At 38.9% G+C, this 13537-nt stretch overlaps 1 long non-coding RNA gene across 1 annotated transcript; it reads right to left on the bottom strand.

The window, feature by feature from the left end:
* Positions 1-456: 456 nt before the first annotated feature.
* On the bottom strand, positions 457-10957 carry LOC102475451 (uncharacterized). The gene is made up of 3 exons (XR_336093.1): positions 10843-10957; positions 2828-2904; positions 457-539 (listed from the first exon to the last, which is right to left on the bottom strand). It is a non-coding gene; the product is annotated as an uncharacterized LOC102475451 (long non-coding RNA).
* Between the last annotated feature and the right edge of the window lie 2580 nt (positions 10958-13537).

Genomic DNA, 13537 nt, shown 5'->3' on the forward strand with positions numbered 1-13537 from the left:
TTAAGCTCAGGAGCAATATCTCATGTAGTCCTAATAACAACTCTATTAAGTAATACTATTCTTACAAGTAGTATTTTTTAAATTTTAAGGTTTATTTATTTCTTTGGGGGGGGCACTCTCTACAGGGTCTTCAAGTGACAATATATCCCAACCACCACAGCCTACCTGGATCGTGGGCAGGCAAATATACCTTGTGTGTGTGAAGAGACTCCAGGATGGAATGGAGGACCTTCCCATGTAGATCAGTACCTTAACTCTGTGCCACAATCTGGCCCATTAATTTTAATATTTATTTATATATAAATTTACATATGAATATATATTTAATAGTATCCTAATATTTAATTATAAAATCAAAGTTGTTCAATATAATGAATTATTTCATTATATTTATAATTTCATAATCATACTTTAAAAAGTCAAATAATGATAGAAAGCTTACAATGGTAATGTTTTCTCCCATTTCTTTCTCTCTCTCAGGCTCGTTTCTCCAGAGAAACATTCTTCAGTTTCTTGTCCAGGGATATTATGACGTCTGGCTGCCATTCAGAGGGATGAGAGACAAATTCAGCTTATGGCTTGAGAAAGGAGGCAGTACTATAAGGTTACTTCAGAAAGTTTGTGGAAAAATGAAATTAATGTAAGCTTATTTTGATGTAAAAATCCTTGAAAACCATGCATAATTTGTTGCCTTTTTATTTGTTTTTTTTTGTTTGTTTGTTTTGTTTTTAGGTTTTTGCCACAGGGTACCAAAGAGGAGAGGAAGACAGAGCAAATGAAAGTGAGAAATCAGCCCCACAGGGAATGGCCATGCCACAATCCCTTCTCCTCCATTCTCCTCCTGGGATTTTGGGCATGCACGCACACATGACTGGCATGATTTATCAAGCCACCAGGTCCAGGACTCAAACCATAATGTGCCATGCAGGAATCCAGCCACCTTAACCACCACGTCAGTTGCTGGACCCAAATCCATGCATAGTTTTAGTTTATTTTTTTTTATAATACCCTTCTTCCATGAAATTTTGAAGATGCCTTGAAGAAGTGTGTAAAAAGATAAATGTGATTTATTACTATCTGATGATGGAGAAGGACAGTTTTCTAAGTCAAGGGAGAAAGAAGTACCGTGTGTGTGAGGTTAAAAGTTTCTGGTGTGTTTGTGCAGCTGAAAACATAAGGCACCTGTTTGTGTTGGGTCGGTTAAGGAATATAGGCATTAGGGAATGAAGTAGAAAAGAATCTTGAACCATTGCGTAAAGGACTTAAAATGCTATGCTAAGAAATTTGTGTTTTATCATATGTAGAAAGTCAGGCAAAAACCTAAGGAAACATCAAGTCCATAGTTTAGGAAGATTTGGGAGCATGACAGAGAATGGATTGGGAAACGAAGGAAGCAGAGCTAGGCACATTAGTTATGCGGCTATTGCATAAGCAAGAAGCAATCTGTACAAGAAGCACAGAAGACCTGAATGCAATTATGCACCTCTTATGATCACTGCTGAGGCCCTGCCTAACAGCCCACATCTCCTCCCTTCATCAGTAACGAAATTCTAATTGTGTTAAGTGTCCATTTCTCAATGAGGCACCTACATCCCTAGTTGAGTGGTAAGTCCTGAGTAGTCAGTAGCAATTATAGAAAATCGACTTAATTCTAGGTGATTGGGTAAGGGGCATGCATGTGACAGTCTGGATAATGGAATACAAGGAGAGTTTTGTTGGGGGTTTTTGAAAAATGTTTCCTTTTATGAAAAGACATTTAGACAAATTCTCTTTCAGTAGACGTTTTCATGCTCAGGTGCAATATTTCAAACTAGCAAAATGCCTTACCATGAAGGTGAGCAGAAAGAAAGAACCCAAGCTTTTTAATATATTGGTTTATGGCTGATTTATTAATTCTTATTCTTCCTATTATACAAGATAATAAAGTTTCCTTTTCTCAGAATGGTATCCCACTCCTCCTCCAAATAATCCCACATGTTTAGGAAAGATTACCAAGTGTCAAGCACCATTTAAGATAATCCTACAAAGTTTGTTCCATGGTTATCCCTGTCCTAGAGGTGCCAACTCAATTTCAGTATGGTTAAGTAGTTTCCTGAAGGTCATACAGGTAGGGAAGCGTAGGGCCAACCAGAATTTGGATTCACATTTATATCCATACTACAAAATTTTAACCTCAACACCACATTGCTTCTCAAGGGTTGGTAGCAGATGAAGGCAGGGGTGCAATTTTGAAAAGTGTTTAACAGGTCATATCAATCAACTTATGGTCTTCATATACTGGATTACAAAGGATCAAAGATAAATATAGGCATTTGTTTTCTTTTAATTGAGCGACAGTGGTGAATGATGCTAAAATTGGTTGAAGCTGTGAATAAGCACAGAAATTTTGAGTTAAGAATCAGCAATGCTATGTAGTTAGTTTGGATGTCTGGAAAATGCTCCATATGCCAGTAGGAATGTAGGAGTAGGATTTTTTTTTTTCCTTTACTATTGCATTAGCTCTCGGTGGTAGGTACTTAGCAAATACTTGTGTAATTAAATAAATTAATAATATATCCCTAAAAACGTGTATAAGAATTTTCTTTCCCCTGTTCCCAACTCTCACTACCTCACTCAGATGGATATAAAATCAAATATGAATGTAACAAGGGTAAAAAGAATATAAAACATTTCTTCTAAAGAAGGCTTAGTCTTATGCATGTGTAGCTAATAAACAGCAATGATAAAATCCTTTATTTTCAAAAGAGTGATTGGTTGTATTATTTACCTGTATACTTTCAAATATAAATTCAAAGTCAAACACAAATGAAATACGTTTATTCCTTACCTGTATTTTCAGTTATCCAGCTAACAATTAGATCATCTCTCAAGGCAGTTTTTCAAGTGCTTTGTATATTTTCTTCCCTGAAAGCATGAATAGCAAGAGTCAGCAGCCCTACAATACTTTGGGAATGACAACCAAATCAGAACATTGTACCGATTCACCTGTTGCCATTCGTGTGTTCTAGGGGCATGTAGCAGCAGTGCCGATGCAAGTCAAACAATGCACTCTTGAACAGTAAATGTTTCCCTTCAGTGATCTAACTTTTTTTCTAGTAATAGAGTCAAATTGAGGGAGAAAATAGCATGTTTTAGAAGTGAGATACTTGGGACCAGCAGTTACTGTAATGGCTATGTCGCTGGACTCCCACATAGTTAACCACAGTTCGAGTCCCGTACCTGGAGGCTTAAACTCACACTGGGCATGTGTGCGTGCATGCCCAAGATCCCAAGAGGAGAATGGAGGAGAAGGGACTGCGGTGTGACCATCCCCTCTGGGGGGTGATTTCTCGCTTTCTGTCTTTCTGTCTCTGCCTGTCTTTCCAGCCAGCGCACGCGCACCCTATAACAAAAACCTCTCAAAAAAAAAAAAAAAAAAGAAAAGAAAAGAAGTGAGATACTTACCCAAGCTTTAAGGATGTCAAAGCAAGAATCAACTATTGTTAATCAAAAGAATAAATCCAGTCAGCTGACTGCTTTGTCCATATATTCACTTATTCTAGCTATTTGTTTATTATGCAACATGTAAGTTTATTAATTTTTTTGAGTTGTATTCATTTATTTCCTTCGAGAGGGAGAGAGGTACCCTTGACAGGATCTTCACATAGTGACCCTCCCCATAGCCCTACAGTCAGCCAGGATCATGGGCACACCCTGGTTGTTCAGGTAGACCTGGGAATGTGCGGTGGTGCCCCTACTACCTCTGCCACCATGGCTGGGCCTCATGCTCCATCTATTGATCATCTATAATGTGCCAAGAATTCTACCTACACACATTTGCTAAATAAAAGGAATTTGAAGATGGGGAATGTCTTCTACTCAATTTTTAGTTCTAGTTCATAGCAAAGACTAAATGACTTTTTAAACCGAAGTGAGTTACATTAAAACAAGAGAAAGGAGGAATATCAAAAAGAAATGTGGTCATAGGTGCTAGTTGCATGTGTGTGGGTGCCCAAAATCCCAAAAGGAAAAAGGATTGCTGTGTGACCATCCTCCCAAAGGGGTGCTTTCTCACTACCCCCACCACCCTCCCCAGTCTGTCTCCTGTAAGCACACACACTTTATACCAAAAAGTTAAAAAGAAAAATATGGTTCATAGGATTCTTATGTAGTAGTTTGCACAGATTACAGGTAAACGCCTCTTAGTTGAGCAATCAAGTGGCTCTGATGGGCTTCGTTCTCAAGGGTATTCACAGTGTATGCAAGTTATGACAGTTGTGTTTTGTTAAATTACTTAGTTTTAAAGACACTGGTAGTCTCTTCTCCTCCATTCTCCTGGGATTTGGGGCATGCGCACATATGAACCCAACATGATTTCAAGGTGCCAGGTCTGGGACTGGAGCCACAGTTACCCATCTGGGAGTCCAGCACCTTAATCACCACACTCCCTAATACTCTCGGGGAAAATAAGACATTGGTTTAAATACTGATGCACTACTTGCCGACTGTATGTCTGTGGTTAAGCTAGCTGTTACCTGTGTCCCTGCCTTTAGAATGGTGGTGAATATCACAATCACCTGTAGTGATACTCAAATTAGGGAATGCTAAGATGTACCTGGGGTACAAGGTAAGTCTCAGCTAAAGATGATGCAGGTACTTGGTTCTGTGTTATCATACTGTTGATACAGTCTACTTTTATCATTGTATTTGACCAAGCAGTACTGATGGCAGTTTACTTCTGTTTTGGTTTTACCTTGGAATTCAGGGTCAGTTAGGTGTTACCAGTGACATGTCTTCACATCATTGCTTTTCTGATATTACTCTGAATAAGCAATAATTGTGAGGGGGAAAGAGAAGAAGTGGCTTACTAGGACTGAATTTAATGCAGTAGTTCCAAAGTGTCATTATGAACAGACATCCTATTTCTTTGTGCTCTGTTATTTTCTTTCAGTTGGCTTTGGTACTTGTGTTCTGTGATTGGTGCCTTATGATTTTAAGAACACTGCTTCAGCTCCAGGCTTCACTTCCACTTTCTAGACAGAAGAATGGCCCACACTTGACATTCTGAAGTTTTGTGTTTTTAATCCAGGAGTATTGCCCTCTTTGGCAGCCTTTCAGTGGTATCTTGTAGGTCAGAAGTGGGTCAGTCATACATCCATCTTTAGACCATTTGCTATCTAAAGTAATGAGATTTAAATTATTATTTTAGATCAAGAAGATAGGTAAGGACCTAACTAGGAGTTGTCACCTACTACCTGAACTCACAGAGAAGGACAGCAGCCAAATGGTTATTCGGAATAGAGCAGAGTCTTCTCTCTGCACACCATAGGAGACATTGTGTTTGCTTTAAAATGAAGGATACTTACAAAGGCACTTACATTACAGATGGATGACCTCGGGCAACTAACTGGACCACTAGGAGCATCAGTTTTTTTCCTTTGTTAAACGGGGAAAATCAAATCAATCTGATGGGTTAGAAAGCTTCTGGCTCTGTCCTTGGAGGATAGTATAAATAACTTCATGATAAATGGTCACCCACTGCAAGATGTTGGCCAAGTTTACTTTAGAAATCTGAAAGTCAGTTTCTTCCTCAGCTACATGAGTGATAATGGCGAAGCAATTCTTGTAAAGCTTTCAACATAGCTTCAAAACACTACAGCTCAACGACTTAATCATGATAATGGAAATGATAAAGAGAACAATCACAATATAAGCTGGTAGTCCATTTGTGTATTCTTCGAGACTCCAAAGAAATATACTTTGACTGAAAATAATTACACAGCTTTGGAGCCCTACTTTAAAAGGAAGTTCTTTTGGGTCTTGAAGGAAATTTGGTTTAGACCATTTGCTATCTAAAGTAATGAGATTTAAATTATTATTTTAGATCAAGAAGATAGGTAAGGACCTAACTAGGAGTTGTCACCTACTACCTGAACTCACAGAGAAGGACAGCAGCCAAATGGTTATTCGGAATAGAGCAGAGTCTTCTCTCTGCACACCATAGGAGACATTGTGTTTGCTTTAAAATGAAGGATACTTACAAAGGCACTTACATTACAGATGGATGACCTCGGGCAACTAACTGGACCACTAGGAGCATCAGTTTTTTTTCCTTTGTTAAACGGGGAAAATCAAATCAATCTGATGGGTTAGAAAGCTTCTGGCTCTGTCCTTGGAGGATAGTATAAATAACTTCATGATAAATGGTCACCCACTGCAAGATGTTGGCCAAGTTTACTTTAGAAATCTGAAAGTCAGTTTCTTCCTCAGCTACATGAGTGATAATGGCGAAGCAATTCTTGTAAAGCTTTCAACATAGCTTCAAAACACTACAGCTCAACGACTTAATCATGATAATGGAAATGATAAAGAGAACAATCACAATATAAGCTGGTAGTCCATTTGTGTATTCTTCGAGACTCCAAAGAAATATACTTTGACTGAAAATAATTACACAGCTTTGGAGCCCTACTTTAAAAGGAAGTTCTTTTGGGTCTTGAAGGAAATTTGGTCATTAAGAATTTCTTTCTTAAATTCAAAAGGGGCACTGAAGTTAGGTAGCCCTTAATATTGCCAGCTGCCCGCTACTATGATGTTAAAATTGATTACTAAGTCTTTTCTATAACTATTTATTTACTGGTTTGGTAAAGACTGAAAGAAAATATTCTTTCTCCCCACTGCCCCTCCATCCCTTCCTCTGCCTGTAAATCTAAGAAAATTCATTTTCAGAAGCTCTAGTTCTTGTCAAATAGACTTTCTTGAATCCAATTTTTCTTTTATGATTTAAAAAATTTGTTTCAGTAGGCCCAGCAGGATGGGCTTCTGCCTCAGGCTAGACAAGCCCACCCAGAATTGTCACAGGTTAAGCTCTGACTGCAAACTCCACCAAAGTGGAATTCAATGGATACAAGCATTGGCTTCCTAAGGGAGTCTCTGTGAGCTCTTCTCCCATCATTTCTCGGGAAGCTCTGGGGAATGTTTAACCCCTTTTATCCTGTTCTTTTTTTCCCCCTCATCTGTCAATAATTATTCCATTTTTGTAATATTTCAAATGAAAAGGCCCTTTGTTATCCAGTTTGGGAGATACTAGATAATCTTGTCTTCAGGTTGGGAAGCTCTAGAAACCTGGGAATTAGGTGGAGGATTTCTCTGGGAACTGGAAGGGATCCTTAAACTTTTAAGCTCAGCTACTCAAGACTTTTAAAATAAGAGGAAGAACCAAATGGATTGAAAAAAAAAAAATGGATTGAATAAAAAAGGTGAAAAAAGTTAACTTTACTCCGTTTTCTAATGACCTCAATCTGCTTCTGATCTTACGTTTCTTATTTTGCTTTCCTTAACCTTCTTCACCTCTCTCCAGGTCTATAGCCCAGATAGTTATCAAGTTTGTCGATTCTGTCCTTGAAGAATCTCTCTCTATGGCTTTGTGGAGGAGTCCGACCCGGCGGGGGCCCCAGGATCTGTCTGAGCCCCCCTGCTTCCGGTCAGTTCAGTACATTGGCAAGGCCACTTTAGGAAGTCCCCCGGCCGGTCCCTTTTGCTCTGACTACCTACTGTTAATTACAATACTTTACTCCGGGGGGGTCACATTGGAGGATGTGATAAAGTCACATCTAGGCAGCAATCCTCTTGACCTTTGGAAGGCCCAGGGCACTCCCGCCACACTCTGGCTAATGTTCCAACAAGATACATAACAGTGGAGCCACAGACTCAATAGAATGCCACAAACTCCTCTTAAAAGTTCCCCATTAACTCCTTAGTCATTTTACCACCAGTTGAAAAGACTGTCCCCACCCTTACCTAGTAAACAGTAAGTTTTACCCCTTTAAGATATATTAGGGTTTCTTAAATTAAGTTTTAGATCCCTATACAATTATATAAGTTTCATTCTTTATTAAGATCCGTAAGAACTAATATCTATACTTGAGATTTTCTTTTCTCGGCACCATTCCCAGTAATCACAAGATGGCTGCTGTGCCGCATCAGCTAATAATCATCTCTGCTTGCTGGAGCCACTTTCCCGGAACTGCATTCCATGGAGACCCACCTACATCAAAGGAACAATTGCGAAACTACACTAGACCCACCTTTAATCCAATCCTGAATGGAACTTTTGTACCTTATTGTTAAAAACTTTATGAGCTAATAATTAAAACACGTAGCCCCTCTCCCACTTACTTCCATGTAACACATTTTCAATAAAAATGCATGATGATTTCTAGCAGTTGTCACTCTTCAGAGAGCAATCTCTGAGGGGGGTCCGGCGAAGGATGTGCATAAAAAAGGCACCAAGACCTTAGTCATCTTCTTCACCTGCACCACCTCCATCGAGTCAACCCACCCCCACCAAGGCTGGACCCCGGCAGCTTTGCTTCTTGTCTGCCTCCACCCTACTCAGGTTGGAGATAAACACTATAACACAGATCACTGTGCTATATCCAGTCCCTCCCCCCATGATCCCGTACCCCATCCATGGAACACATTATTCTGCAAATGCAGTCAAGTTGCCCCCTACCTAGTCCTTAAGTGACTCCCAACACCTTCATGATTGTTTTCTGAGCACTACACACAGGGTTTATTTTGACATGGCTCTAACCTGCCTTCAGGCTCATAACCTGCTCTTTCTCCATCTATTCTTAGCTATAGCCATACTCATCTTACTGCTTGCCAACATTACAGGACTCCCCAAGTTCACCTCAGCATTCACCATCTAATTTGAGTATCACTATAGGACTCCCTGAGCTTCCTCTCAGGGGTGATGGCCATGCTCCAATCCCATCTCCTCCATTCTCTTCTTGGGATTTTGGGTATACACGCACATATGACTAATGTGTTTTTCAAGCCACCAGGTTCAGGACTTGAACTGCACAATTGGCTCTGGGGGACCTGGCTGCCTTAACCACCAAGCCACCTGGCTGGCCCAGGGGCTCCTATCTTTAACTCTCTGCATACAGTTATGGTGAAATAACATGAGATTTACCCCCAAAATATAATCAAATCTAAACTCTTCCCTAGGGTTAGAGCCATAGCTCTGTGATGGTTTTCCCATTCTCCCCTCTGCACCTCGTACCAACAACCCACATCTGCTAGGCCCTCCCTATACCTCTTCCCACTGCTTGCCCAAATATCTCCTTTTCAACAAACCAAGCCTGACTGACTGACCATCTCATTTACAATGACACCCCTGTCTCTGCCCACATTCCTGATTCCCTACTCCATATGATCTTGTTTCCATAGTACTTGTCATCTTATAGCATCCTGCATAAGTATTTTTCATGTTTGTTGTTTATTGTCTATCTCCCCATACCTCAGGATACTAAATTTCTTGAAGTTGAGAATCTCCATGTGAATGGACTGAAGGATTGTGAGGGAAGAGATTATCTGATTATTTCTTTATTTAACACATACTTTTATTATGCTGGCCACATGCCAGGTACTGTTCCAAACACTTGCCAATTTTAACTTATTTAATCCTAATAGCAAACCCAAAAAGCAACTTCTATTATTATCTCCAAAATGGAGGCGAGGAAACCAAGGCAATGGGAGGTAAAATGGCTTGCCTGGACACAGCTGGCTGGAGGCACAACCAGGATGGAAACAGAAGTGGTTGTTCCTGAGTTCTTGCTTTTTGCTACTGTACTACATAGTCACCTTTATGCCATGCTGAATAAAAATAATGCATGAATGATTTTCAAAACATTTAAAGCACTATTCACTTCCCTGTCCCTATTCAGGAAGTTAGCTGCTCTACCTTAATACTTACTATACCAAGATTTAATGCCAGGCTGAAGGTCCTTTGAGATGAAAGTTCAGGAACTGGCCCATAGGACACCCTTCCATATTTGCTAGTCCAAGTGGAGTTGAAAGTGAAAAGAGTCATTGTTTGTAGCATGAGTTGTTTGTAGCATGAATTTTAAAGACTATGAAATCCAAAATACTCCAAAAATTGGGGTCAGCTGTTTGGGAAGGCAGATTTTTGCTGGTACTCAAGGAAAGGCATTTCCTTGCTTGCCTGACAAATTTTAAAGACAGATTGTATTATTCTAAACACAAGTTTGTTAAAACTTGGGTACATCTGAATATCACCAATTAAAAAGAAAAAAAAATAAAATAAAACAATAGTTTTCCAGTAGCACACACATCTTTACATTTCTTTTTCTTGATGTAAGTCAGTAACAATTGGTACCTGTATAGGTATGTATGTGATATGGTGAGGCAATGTAAGCAGCAGGGCGTAGATACGAGATGCACGGCCATCCTTCACTTTTTCACATCCCTAGCCACCCAGTAGGAGGTGTTGCTGTGCGCTAAAAGGGCTGGGCCACACTCTCTATGCATTTGGCTGCCCTCTAATGGGAGATGTAGAAATAACAGGCATTAACATGGGCAGGAAACCCAAGTAATAATATCAACATCAACAACATGATATTAACAGTCACTAATACTGCTTAGCAGTTTGAACATCTTCTGATTTATATCCAAGCTATAAGCTTTATATCTATTTTTCCACATAATTATTATAGTGGTTCAGTAAAAATTCTACTAATGGCCCATTTTATAGATGAAAAGACTGAGATTCCATAAAACTTAAGCAATATGCTCTGTCACCCAGTGACAGAACTGACAATTGACTCCAGATCTATAGGACACAGGAGTTTATGTTCTAAGATTAAATCTAATAATAGAAAATCCAGGAACTGGGAGAGGGAGGGTGGCTAAATCATGCCATATCTCAAGTTAGGCAAAGATGATAGTTACTATGGAAATTAATAGCAATACTCTGAAATTATTATTATTAATATCCATTTTTTTCATGGTAATGATAATGTTAAAATAGTGAAACAAGACTTCTTACATTCTTACCTATGTAGAGGAAAAGTATTTGGTGCCATAGTTGGACATTATTCTTTTAAATCCTTTTTATCCTTCTTCCTGTAGCTTTCTTCTTTCCTTCCCTTTTGCTGTCTGATATTGATGCATCGTACTTCCATATCAGATCAAAAGCATATGGGATTTTGAACTTATTGACACTGTTCTGTTAAAAATTACATTTAGAAGCATGTTAAAAGGTCACCTCTCTGGTTACTTATTTCTTGACACTTTGCTAGCACGGACTGTAGCCTTGGTTCATTAGTCAAGGATATTAACAGCCAGGGTTCGGCTTTCTGAAGTCACATGATACAGTCTGGGCCCACACATATTTCTAAGGCTTGTTAGAGTCTTTATTCTTTAAGAATTTCCCATTAATCTCTGCCCAAGAAGTGCAATAATAGGTTAGTTAGTCATCAGATACAAATCAGAATCATTTCTACAAGTACCTTTAATAGCATTCATTAGTTCTGTGCTTATGTTTTAAAGGATATGAAGGTGGGGGAGGAAAGGCTCCCTTTCCAACACAGAATCTTTTCCTTCTTCAAGCATCTCATTTTGGAGTCATCGAAATTAAGACATGGAGAATGTGTCAAATCAAATGCAGAAAATGTGCTTTTCCTGTGGAAATGAGGGCTCCTACAATCCTGACTTTTCTTTTTTCACATAGAGGCATCATCTTTGATCATTATCAGACTTTACAACTCATTGTTCCCTTCCAGTCTACAGGGTGAAAGGATCATGTAAATGGGCAGGCAAACACTTGGATTATAGAAGGCACCCGATTTTAATAACAGCAATAAAAACAATGTTTACCTAACTTGGGTAGATTGTATATATAGATAGGATTTGTGTGTGTATATGTGTGCATGTGTGTGTGTGTGTGTGGGGGGGGTGCGTTTCTGTGTGTGTGTATCCCCCCTCCACACTCAGAAAGAAAATATCAGAAGATCAGAAAATGCATTATATGATTTTTGTATGCAATGTTAGTCCATTTCTTGGCGGAGACCCAAATCTATTGTGGCGAAAAAGTAATAGATGAACTAACTAGGGACTCAGACTCACTGGCTAGTGTCCAAGAAACATTAAAAAATTGAGTACTGAACATAACAAGTAGGATGGTGCATGCAAATTTAGATGTCTTATTGAAAACAGCACATTTATTAATATATTAGACTTGTAGACGTGAGGGTGTTTTAATACCTACTCAGAAATTACTCATGGGTCGGCTTCACAGAAATATCACTTGCATAAGTGTGAGCTTACAGAAGTGGTGCCAGGCACCAGTGATCATAGCTGGACTAGTCTAAAGAAAACTGGGACGCCATAGCTAACCATACTGTCCTGCACACTTAAAATTGTGTTGAGGACAGATCTCACATTAAGTGTTCTTACCGTAATACAATCAAATTTTTAAAAAAGGAAACTGAGAAATAGGCAAAATTAAATTTCGTCACTCTCAAGGCATCACCTTTCTTCTCAACTCACTTAACATTAATTTATTGAATGCCTACTATGCATCAGGCTCTTTTTGGCAATACTGGGAAAGCCCGGATAAAGTAGAAAGATTCAAAGATTATTGCATAGGAACTCATTTTTGTCAAGTTTATTAAGCGAGAATTTATATATAGTAAAAAAGTAGCCTTTTAAAATATACAGTTGGACAGTGGTGGCAACTCTATGCAGGCATACAGTCACCACCACAATCAATATTATTCAGGACATTTTGATTGTCCCACAAACTTCCTTGTTCATTCTTTGTAGTCAGCACCTCTCTTAGACTCCCAGCCCCTGGCAACCACTGATCTGATTTTGTCTTTTTAAAAATGCCATGGAAATGGAATCGTAGAAAGTATAGCAGAGCCTTTTGTGTCTGCTTTCTTTCACTTAGCATAATGATTTAGGATACATCCTTGTTTAGGTATCAATAATTCACCCTTTCATTGTGGAGCAGTGTTCTCTTTTTTTGTTTTTAAAGAATTATTTTATTTAACTTTCTTTCTTTTCTTTTTTTACTCTTTCCTATCTCTTTCTATTTTTAATTTTGAACAGAGAGGGACAGAGTGGGGGTGGGTGGGTGGGAAAGCAAACTGCCAGGTCTGGAACTCAAACTGCGGTCATCTATGTGGGAGTCCAGCACCCTTAACCACCACACCACCTGTCAGCTCCCCCAGCAGAGTAGTCGTCTAAGTATTTATAGACTACATTAACCAGGTGATGGACGCTGAATTGTTTCCAGTGTTGGTGACTGTGGATCAGGCTACTACAAGTATTAGTGTGCATTGTGCAGGTGTATCTGTTCATCTTTCTTGGGTAAATACCTGGGAATGGGATTGCAAGGTCATATGGTAAGTGTTAAGGTTCATTTTATAAGAAACTGCCAGCGAATTCTCAAAATGATTATACTATTTTGCTTTCCCATTATGATGGGTGAGATTTTTAGAAGATCCACGTCCTTGTTGGCACTTAGAATCATAAGTCATTATTTTTAACAGTCACTTTAGTTGAAGTCATTCGTACAAATGGGCAATGATATCTTATTATGGTTTTTACTTGCATTTTGCTGATGACTTAATAATGTTAAGCATATTTGGATGTGATTATTTGCCACCTATGTCTCTCCTTTGGTAAATTGTCTATTAAAACATTTTGTCCAGTTAAAAAAAAATCTGTTTTTTGTCTTACTGCA

The sequence above is a fragment of the Tupaia chinensis genome, unplaced genomic scaffold, assembly GCF_000334495.1.
Source record: "Tupaia chinensis unplaced genomic scaffold, TupChi_1.0 Scaffold000622_1, whole genome shotgun sequence".
Taxonomy (NCBI): Eukaryota; Metazoa; Chordata; class Mammalia; order Scandentia; family Tupaiidae; genus Tupaia; species Tupaia belangeri.